An 11,047-nucleotide genomic window follows, 5' to 3' on the forward strand; every position below is an offset into this window, starting at 1 on the left:
CAGGACTCTTGGGTTACTTCAAGACCCAATGACTAATGTCCTGCTTCTTTTGGTATCTCCAAATGCATCCAACTATACACTCATTCATTGCTTCCTATGATGTTTGTGCCCATGCCAAGACCACAAGCTCTGTGGTCTCTTCCAGTCCTTGGACACCCAGCCTCGACCCTGGGCAGCCATTGTTGTAGATTTTGTCGTAGAGTTACCAGAGTTCAGCAAATTTAAGACAGTTTTGACAGAGTGGACCACTTTACCAAAATGGCCCACTTCATCCCTTGCACAGGCCTCCCCTCCACTGAAGAGACAGCCCAGCTTTGGATTCGCTACATAGTCCATCTCCATGGCCTTTGGAACGCGTCACCTGCAATCAGGGTTCTCAATTCACAACCCAGTTCTGGTGCAAGGCTTTGCACCTGCTGGGAGTCCACAATATCTTTCTTCTGCTTACCATCCCCAGTGCAATGGCCAGATGGAAAGGGCCAACCAGATTTCATTACCAGGACAATTGGTCCTCACTTCTCCCTTATGTGGAGTTTGCTAACAACAATGCAGACCATGCATCTACGGGTCGAAGCCCTGTTTTTACCAATTAGGGGTACCACACACCATTACCTTCACCCTATCGTCACCTCAGATTTGGTGCAGCAGATTTGTCGGGCCCAGTAAGAAGTGAGGAAGCACCTGGAAAAGGCAAAAGCAGACTATAAGCAATATGCAGACCAGCATTGATCTCAAGGCCAACCTGTGCAGTGGTACAAACGGTTTGGCTCTCCACAGAGCATCTCCACACAGACAGGCCTGCTCACAAGCTGGAATTTTGGTTCCTTGTCCCTTTTAAGATCCTGCAACAGGTTAATCCAATCACTTCTAAACTCCAACAACCCCTTACAGGAGCCAGCCACCCTCTCCACCTGTATAGGTACAGGGCCATGAGGAATACGCAGGTCAGAAGATCCTTGACTCTAAACATACATGCAATAGGCTCTGGTATCTTATTGACTGGGTGGGGGATGGTAATGAGGAACATATCTGTGAGCCTGCAGAATACGTACACACTCTTGCACTTGTGTGGGTGTTCTGTAGGAATCACCCTGAAAAGCCTTGGTCTCATGACACCCTGAAGGTGCCCTTGGGAAGGGGATGATGTCAGGGACCGTGGCTCATAAACACTGATCTACAGGACTCGTAGGCGCTAGTAGACCAACCTGTGACCCAGTGACCTGCTAACAGTTGATAGGATAGAAGCTGAATCCCAACAGAGGATTCCAGTCCAGGAATCTGACTGGTAGATTGCTGTGGTCCTGACTACTTCACAGCTTCTGTATAAACCCAGCACAGGAACAGGAAGCTGTCCCTACAGCTGTGATCCACCTTGCCTTGGATGGTGTGCCTCCTGCTCCTCTGGCTTGACTTCCTGGTATCCCTACCAGGCCTGACTCTGGTTACCAATTTGTGGTTCTGCTCTCAAGTTTGTCTCCTGCTTCTGATTCCCTGGTAACCTGACTTTGCCTGCCTCCTGACACTCCGCTCTTGGCTTGCCCTCTGGCCTGTCTCCATCTCTGACCTCCTGGTATCTGACCCAGCCCAACTGCTGCTCCGACCACTAGGTAAGACTGCTCACATCCCAGTCATGACAATTAGCCTTGAAGCAATTTGGAGAAGAGAGACAAGTGGAGGTGCTGGACTCAAAGAGGGCTTTGGCTCCCCCTTCTGCAACTTGCATGAACTGCAAGGAGCAGCTGAAAACGTCTCAGGCAGCTCCCCAATTGTCCCGCGCCCTCTGCCAAGCCCAGAAAAGTGGTCCCAGCAGTCTCACTATACAGTAACCCTATCCTGAGCTCATACCTGAGGCATATTAGTAGGAGGCATATTAGGCATATTAGTGCACAAATTTTTCCCTGTGATGTACTTGTTCTGTGGGGGAATAGAGGACTTCAGTCTTCCAGTCTGATATACGTCGTTATACCATGCGTATCCACAAGGGATCTTAGGGCATTTAAATCTTTTGCCAGCACTTGCTTCTTCTAAGCCACTCCCTATACTAGAAATTTTCTCCCTTTTCTTGAGCACTGACCTACTACTGTGTCTTCTTTCAAATGCCTTCCAAAAAAGCAAAAACAAAATATGGCTAACATTTCTAAAAGTATCTAAGGCCTGGTCTACACTAGGAGGTTATGTCGAATTTAGCAGCGTTAAATTGAATTAACCCTGCACCCGTCCACACAACGAAGCTATTTAGTTCGACATAAAGGTCTCTTTAGTTCGATTTCTGTACTCCTCCCCGACGAGGGGAATAGCGCTAAATTCGACATGGCCATGTCGAATTAGGGTAGGTGTGGATGGAATTCGACGCTAATAGCTCCGGGAGATATCCCACAGTGCACCACTCTGTTGACGCTCTGGACAGCAGTCCGAGCTCGGATGCTCTGACCAGCCACACAGGAAAAGCCCCAGGAAAATTTGAATTCCTTTTCCTGTCTGGCCAGTTTGAATCTCATTTCCTGTTTGGACATTGTGGCGAGCTCAGCAGCACTGGCAACAATGCAGAGCTCTCCAGCAGAGGTGTCCATGCAATCTCAGAATAGAAAGAGGGCCCCAGCATGGACTGATCGGGAAGTCTTGGATCTGATCGCTGTGTGGGGCGATGAGTCTGTGCTTTCGGAGCTGCGCTCCAAAAAACGGAATGCGAAGATCTACGAGAAGATCTCCAAAGCCATTACAGAGAGAGGATACAGCCGGGATGCAACGCAGTGCCGCGTGAAAATCAAAGACCTGAGACAAGGCTACCAGAAGACCAAAGCGGCAAACGGACGCTCCGGAGCCCAGCCCCAGACATGCCGCTTCTACGAGGCACTGCATTCCATTCTAGGTGCGGCCACCACCACTACCCCACCACTGACCATGGACTCTGAGGATGGGATAGTGTCGACGGCCGGTTCCTCGGAGATGTTCGCGGATGGGGAAGATGAGGAAGGAGATGAGGAGGATGAGGCAGTCAACAACGCTTACAACGCTGATTTCCCCGACAGCCAGGATCTCTTCATCACCCTCACGGAGATCCCCTACCAACCCTCCCCAGCCGTTAACCCGGACCCTGAATCAGGGGAAGGATCAGTCAGTAAGTGCTTTAAACATGTAAACATTTATTTTTAACAGAACAGGAATATTAACAATGGAAAAGAAGGTCAATATGTATGGGGATAGAACAGAAATCCTCATGGGAGATCTCCATGAAGCTCTCCTGGAGGTAATTGAAAAGCCTCTGCATGAGGTTCCTGGGGAGAGCGGCCTTATTGCGTCCTCCGTGGTAGCACACTTTTCCGTGCCAGGCTATCATCAGGTACTTGGGTATCATTGCCTCGCAGAGCATGGCGGCATAGGGCCCTGGTTTTTGCTGGCTTTCACGCAGCATGCGGTCTTTATCTGTGTCACTGATCCTCATCAGGGTGATTTCGCCCATGGTGGCCTGCTTTGAATTAGGGGAATGTTAGTATTGGGACTTCTTGCCTGTTCGTTTACATAACTGTAACCGGCGGTTTACAGCCACGCGGTGGAGGCGGGACAGGGGCAGCATACAGGGATCTTTCCCGGGGACAGCCGCGAGGGGGTGGGACAGGGGCAGAGTTCATGCTTTCCGGATTGCCGGCAGCAGGAACTGGCCAACGCTAGGAGCATTGCTTTGACCGTGAAAGGAGGGCACTGCTATAAATTAAGTTTTAAGCAGCCAAAAGTCTATGGCTTACCATGTCTGCCTGCTACACGAATTCTGCTGTCCTGCCCGGCTTGTCTGATCTCCACTGCAAGACCCCAGGCACTGAATGCGAAGGCCGAAAATTCGAACTTGTCCTGAGTGCGCATGAGATAGGTGCTGTGCATGGTCTTGTTCACAGAGACAGAATAGACTATGTTCATTGTTCCCATCACACAGCTGCGACTGTCTCCCGACCTACCCCGGCATCCCCCTCACAGAGGCTGGCGCAGATTAGGCGGCGAAAGAAAAGGACACGGGACGAGATGTTCTCAGAACTTATGGGCTGCTCCCGAGCCGAGGCGGCCTATCAGACCCAGTGGAGGGAGAACATGTCGCAGTACCAGCGCTCACACAGCGAATGGGAGGACAGGTGGCGGCAGGAAGTCCAGCAGGCGACTCAAACGCTGCTTGGACTAATGAGGGAGCAAACGGACACACTCCGGCACCTTGTGGATGTTCTGCAGGACCGGAGGCAGGGAGAGAGAGCCCCACTGCAGTCTATCTCTAACCGCCCTCCCCCGCCACAAAGTCCCATACCCCCCTCACCCAAAGTACCAAGAAAGAGGGGTGGCAGGGGCTGTGAAAACCCCTGTAGAGTGCTCAGGTACAAGAAGGCTCTCATTCCCAAAATTTTGATAAGTCCTTTCCTTCCCGCCTCACCCAAGCCCCCGTCCCAGTTTCATCCCCTAACTGTCTAGTTGATAATAAAAAATACTTTTCTGTTAATTACTGTTTCCGTCATGTTCTTTTAGAGGAGACTGTGTTTGAAGGGGGTCATTCCTCGAGTTTAGAAGCGGTCTTTACATCACTACACACCCTACCCACCACAGTCTGCGTCCCAGTTTCAACCCTTTACCGTGAAATCAGTAATAAAGAAAACAGTGTTAATTAACAAAGTTCCATGTATTTTATTTTTAAACGTGTGTTGGAAGGGGGGGAACAAACTTAATAGTCACAGGTTACCCTGCTCACTGAGGAACCTAGCTTTCAAAGCCTCCCGGATGCACAGCGCTTCCTGCTGGGCTCTTCTAATCGCACGGCTGTCTGGCTGAGTGTAATCAGCAGCCAGGCTATTTGCCTCAACCTCCCATCCCGCCATAAAGGTCTCCCCCTTGCTCTCACAGAGATTGTGGAGCACATAGCTAGCTGCAATAACAATGGGGATATTGGTTTCGCTGAGATCTGAGCGAGTCAGTAAGCTTCTCCATCTCCCCTTGAGACATCCAAAAGCACACTCCACCACCATTCTGCACTTGCTCAGCCGGTAGTTGAAGAGTTCTTTGTCACTGTCCATGGAGCCTGTATAGGGCTTCATGAGCCAGGGCATTAGCGGGTAGGCTGGGTCCCCGAGGATCACTATAGGCATCTCCACATCCCCAACAGTTATTTTGTGGTCCGGGAAGAAAATACCTTCCTGCAGGCATCTAAACAGACCAGAGTTCCTGAAAACACGCGCGTCATGAGCCTTGCCCGGCCATCCGACGTTATTGTTGGTAAAACGTCCCCTATGGTCCACCAGTGCTTGCAGCACCATTGAAAAGTAGCCCTTTCTGTTAATATACTGGCTGGCCTGGTGGTCTGGTCCCAGGATAGGGATGTGAGTTCCATCTATAGCCCCACCGCAGTTTGGGAATCCCATCGCGGCGAAGCCATCTATGATGACCTGAACGTTTCCCAGGGTCACTAGCTTTGAGAGCAGTAGCTCAACGATTGTGTTGGCTACTTGCATCACAGCAACCCCCACGGTAGATTTGCCCACGGCAAAGTGGTTCGCTACTGACCGGTAGCTGTCTGGTGTTGCAATTTTCCAGAGGGCTATGGCCACTCGCTTCTGCACAGTCAGGGCTGCTCGCATCCGGGTGTCCTTGCGCTTCAGGGCAGGGGACAGCAAGTCACACAGTTCAAGGAAAGTTCCCTTACGCATCCTAAAGTTTTGCAGCCACCGTGATTCATCCCCGACCTGCAGCACTATGCGGTCCCACCAGTCCGTGCTTGTTTCCCGGGCCCAGAATCGCCGTTCCACAGCATGAACATGACCCATTGCCACCATGATGTCCACGGCGCGGGGTCCCGTGCTTTGTGAGAGGTCTGTGCCACTCTCACACTTCATGTCCTCACCACGCTGCCGTAGCCTCCTCGCCCGATTTCTCAGCATCTGACTGTGAAAAAGGTGGACGATAATGTGAGAGGAGTTGACAACGGCCATAACTGCAGCGATGATCGCAGCGGGCTCCATGCTCGCAGTGCTGTTGCGTCCACGCTGTCACTCACCAGAAAAGTGTGCAAACTGATTGCCCGCCGGCTCTTTCAGGGAGGGAGGGCGGGAGTGACGGTTGAATGACGACAGTTACCCAAAACCACCCTCAACACATTTTTCCCCCAGCAGGCATTGGGGGCTCGACCCAGAATTCCAATGGGCAGCGGGGACTGCGGGAACTGTGGGATAGCTGCCCACAGTGCACCGCTTCCAATGTCGACGCTTGCCCCGTTAGTGTGGACTCACAAAGTCGAATTACTGTCCTTAGTGTGGATACACACGTTCGACTTTGTAATATCGGTTCCACAAATTCGATTTAAGTAGAATCGAACTACTCTGGTAGTGTAGACATACCCTAAGTGCCTCTGGAGCCTAAATCACATTGACTGTCAATGGGACATAGACTGCTAAGTCATTTAGATGCTTCTGAAATTTTTGCCCTAAGTCTCGCTTTCAACGGTGATTTAGGCATTCAAGATCTAAGTTTAATTGGGAATGGGATTTAGATGCCTAAGTCACTTAGGCTCTGTTGAAATTGTTACACTATGTCTTCCATATATTTGGAGGTTAATTGACAGTGTTAGGATACATTACTTTCAAAACGGAGGGAAAAATCTATTCTATTCAGGTTCTTATAGTGTGGTATCAGATCACCTTTCAGGAATGCATTAAGCACATCACTTCAAGATGCAACCAGTATATTATATATCTGAACTTGTGTGGTTTTAGTTTAAACTGCCAGCTTCTCAGGTCAGGAACAAGCTCTTCCTTATTTATGATTATTATTTATCATGTTTATTACAGTTGTGCCCAGGGGACTGGGACCCCATTGTGCTAGGCACTGCACAAACGTAGAGTGAGACGCAATCCCTGCCCTGTGAATAGAGGATAGGGTTATAGCACAAAAGCAGAGTGAATAATGTGACACCAGCAAACGTCATGTTAGTTATACTTGAGGAGGAGGAGGACTTGCTATTTAAAACCTTTCTGTGGAGCTATTAGATAGATGGAAAAGCAAAGAAAGGGAGGGGGCAGAAGTGTTTCGACTCAAGAGAAAGAAGGAGAGTGCTCAGAGAAAACTGTAGAAAGCAGCCAGATGACATCAGTGTCCCTGTCTCTGCTTGAACTGCTTTCCTCAGCTGCGGTGCTAGCTTCAGTCTCTGGATGGCTCCTCCCTGTCATTTCATTCCCAAAATCCACATGGCTGGGATGAGGAAGGATGCTGCATGGGTCCTTCTTTTAAATGTTTTATATTCTGAAGGTGTTTAATAAACAGCAAATAATTATAATTAGGGCAGTTATTTTGTCAAATTCAGGGGGTGATCATGGTGGAAAGAGCAAAATTCATGAATGCAGAGTAAATAAGCATTGCCATATTGCTTTGCACAGCAAGTACATGTCATAGGCCAGATCCACAGCTAGTGTAAATCACAGTGGAGCAACACTAGTTACACCAGCAGAGGATCTGGCTCTATTTTAGGGCAAATATCTAGGGGTCTATTTCTGATCTTTCTTATATCAGTATCAATCAAGAGTAACTCTCATTACGTCAGTGAAGGTACATGGCATGGTGTCTTGTGTAACAGTAAGAAGAGAACTGCAACTGAGTCCAATAACTCTGTTTGTACTGTGATAATGGCAGACACATGAACAAAGTAATTTCCATACTAGAACCACCATTTGTAAACCCAGACTGTAGTGAGATCCCTGAGTTCCTGTCTCCTATTACCTTCACATGCAGAGCTCAAGGCATTCAGTGAAAGTGTTTTAACCATCAGACCCTTCCAACCACATGGAAAAAACTAAACAATCAAAAGTCACAGATAACTAAGTACACAAAAAATCACAGAAGTCATGACTCCTTTGACAGCCATGACAAAAATGCAGGCATTGAGAATAGTCCAGTAAATAGTGCACTGGTGTAGGAAGTAGAAGATTCTGGCCTCTGTTCCTTTCTCTGCCCCATGCTCATGGTGTGACCTTTGGCAAGTCTTAAAAAAAACTATCTATGCCTCAGTTTCTCCATTGGTTAAATGAGGATAATGATGCTTAGCTGACTTTGAAAAGTGCTTTCAAATTTATGGATGGAAATCATTGTATATGTGATGATGAAACCGCTCCGAATTTTTCAACTGCAATTTTGTCTTCTTGAAAAACCTGGTTTCACTTAAATGGATATTTTTCACAAGGGAATATTAATTTTGATTAATACTTTTTTAAAATTTTCCCATTGGGAAAATCAGAATAAAACCTTTTCCTTTTAATCAACATTTTGCAACATGTTTTGTTTCAAAACATCAGTTCAAAATGACAAATTCATTTTAACATGTCAAATCATTTTGTTTCAGTAAAAAATGTTGACTTTTTCCTTTTCACATTTACTAATTAGAAACTTTTTAGAGTTTTGTTTTGGTTTATGAAAATATCCAATATTTTGATTTTTCATTCTGATTCAAAGCAGAAAGATCAATTTCCCAGAAAAGGAAAAATCCATTTTTGAACAGCTATTACTTTATTATTAAGTATTATTTTATGTTATTATTTATTATTATGTGAACCACTTCCATTAAAACTTTTTCCAACCCTGTTTGTACTCTTGCACATCCATCAACCAAAGCTCTCTTGATGTTTAGGAAAGTTTGATGAAGGACCATCTCACTTACCCCCATCTCCCTCTGGAGGGGAATGGAGAAAGCCCTCACATGCCTCATCCCCTCCCTCCATCATTCCACAGGACTGTACAATCACTCCATTCCTGTGAGAGCTTTGCCTCTCTTGCTCTTCGCCCCCCTCCCTGACTTCTGTAATGAAACCAACTCACCTTCACAGGTACTTACAAGCTGAGTGACAGAGTCATGCACTCTCTTGATACAAACATGCAATATCACCACTTTCAAACACTAACTTACGCACACATCATAAATCAGTGGGGAGATGGGTTTGAATCCTAGGTTCAAAATTCATCCAGCCGTGGTGCACAGATTTCCAAAAGTTGCAATTAACGAAAACAAACAAACAGAAAATCTGGCCACGATCATCAGAAAATCTGCCCCATTTGTTTATTTAGAATGTTTCCTTCAACGGGGGGAAATCTTCTGAAGCAACACAGTTGTGTCCTCCTCTGTTTTGCTGGGCTCCTGCACAATATCTCCCTTCGCACTCCCAGTATTGTATTCCACTTCTCCTTGTCACGCTCCATATAATGTTGTTTCTGTGCTATGAAGGATGTCTGACTCTCCCCTTGACTAATCATTCGGTACTGGAGGGCCCTCTATCCTGAGCTTGAGAACTTGACCTCCGATGACACCCATTTGACAGGGATATAGACACATATGGCTCCCCTCACTCATCTTCGCTCACACCAGGAGTTCTCCTCTGATGCCCTGTCAGCGCAGGCTTTCAGACGAAAGATACCAGTGAAATCAACAACAGCTAAAGGAATGTGGCCTTCTGGCCTAACAGCCTTTGATTGATATTCTTTATTTCAGCACAACCTTCAACTTGGTTAAAAATGTAGCATCCAACCTGTTTTGGCACTTCCAGGCAGAATGTGACTGCAAAACTAACAGGATCATTGAGGCAACATGCTTCAAAACAAATCGTGGGCTTGCTTTCAAAATCACAAAATCTGCACATATTTTATCTGCACATATTTCTTTGGTGCATTGTAAACAGTGGCTGCTCAAGACAATCTACCTCCCGAGGCACAACTTCAGTGTGCTGTCTCCTTATTACACCCTTAGAAGTTCACAGCAGACCCCCAGCTGCTGCCACCCCCACCACTGAACCTTGTGCAGCCAGGTTGGAGGCTTACGAGGCAGAACTTGGCCTGGGGCTGCAGAAGCCGCTGGACCTGGGTAATATACTGCTCACCTCAATCCCTCCTATTCTTTGCCTGTGGCATGTAGTAGTCTAGTCTCCTGGGGGCTGTGGTGCTTTGGTCTTGTTTCAGTTGTATGGGGTTAGTTGCTGGGTGCTGTGGGTGGCCTGTGATATAGATGAAGTCAGACTTGATGGTCCCTTCTGGCCTTAAATTCTATGACTCTATGACAAATGCTGTGGGGTGGGAACAGTCTGACACCCATGCGGGCTGAGCCAAGCCAGTCCAGGAAGAAAGTCCATCTCCAGTCTCTGCAGTAGGCCCTGCAAGCAGCTGAGACTGCTTCCTGGGTGGCAAAACCCCAGTGAGGACCCCTTCCTAATGGTCCTTTCCCAGCAGGTTGGCACCAGCCGCCCAAGGCTTGAGAGGGAAGCGAGACCCACCTCAGCAACCCTAGGCAGCAGTGGCTCCTTCTCCTGAAGCCACTCAGCTCAACCACAACAGGATCCAGGCACTGGCAGGGGCAGCTCCCAGCCCAATGGACCCCAGTTAATGGCAGCATGGACCCCACACAAAACCACATGCATTGTGGAAGCTGATCCCCCTTGCACAGGGGGCAGTAGGCTCCTTCCCATTGGACAGAATGGAGGGCTCAAAACCTTAGTCCCTGCACCCCACACCCAGCCATTCCGCTTCCATAGGCCATCCCAGCCTGCGTTTCCAGCCCACATCCCTATGCCTGCCCCCACCATCCCCTGCACTCCTCAGTCTGCCCCGACCCCTTTCCAGAAGAGCTCTCCGCCATCCCCAAACACAGTGGAATGGAAGCAGCAGCCTCAATGTGAATCCAGAATGGTGGTGGAGGCCTGGGCAGAGGGCTGGCTGGCTGGGCAGCAGGGCCCCTGGGGGCCGGGCACAGAGCAGCAGGTGGGGGCCGGGTGCCAACATGGAGCCAGGTGAGCCACTTCTCTTGTGGCTGAAGCCACAGCAGCACTCACGGTGCCACCAGAGCAGCCCTGAGTCGCGGCCAAGTCTGTGATCTTACCTGTGCTGGGGGTGGGAAAGGCTGGGGAGGGGTCTGGAGCACTGCCACTTCCCCAGCAGCCTGGCTCAGGATTGATTCCTGCTCCTTGGAACCCCGGCTGGTGGCCACCTCCTTCCCCCAGGCCACCCCACCAGCCTCATCTGCTGTCACCACCACCCATGGAGGGAACCTGGG

The sequence above is a fragment of the Mauremys mutica genome, chromosome 1 (genome assembly GCF_020497125.1).
Source record: "Mauremys mutica isolate MM-2020 ecotype Southern chromosome 1, ASM2049712v1, whole genome shotgun sequence".
NCBI classification, from domain to species: domain Eukaryota; kingdom Metazoa; phylum Chordata; order Testudines; family Geoemydidae; genus Mauremys; species Mauremys mutica.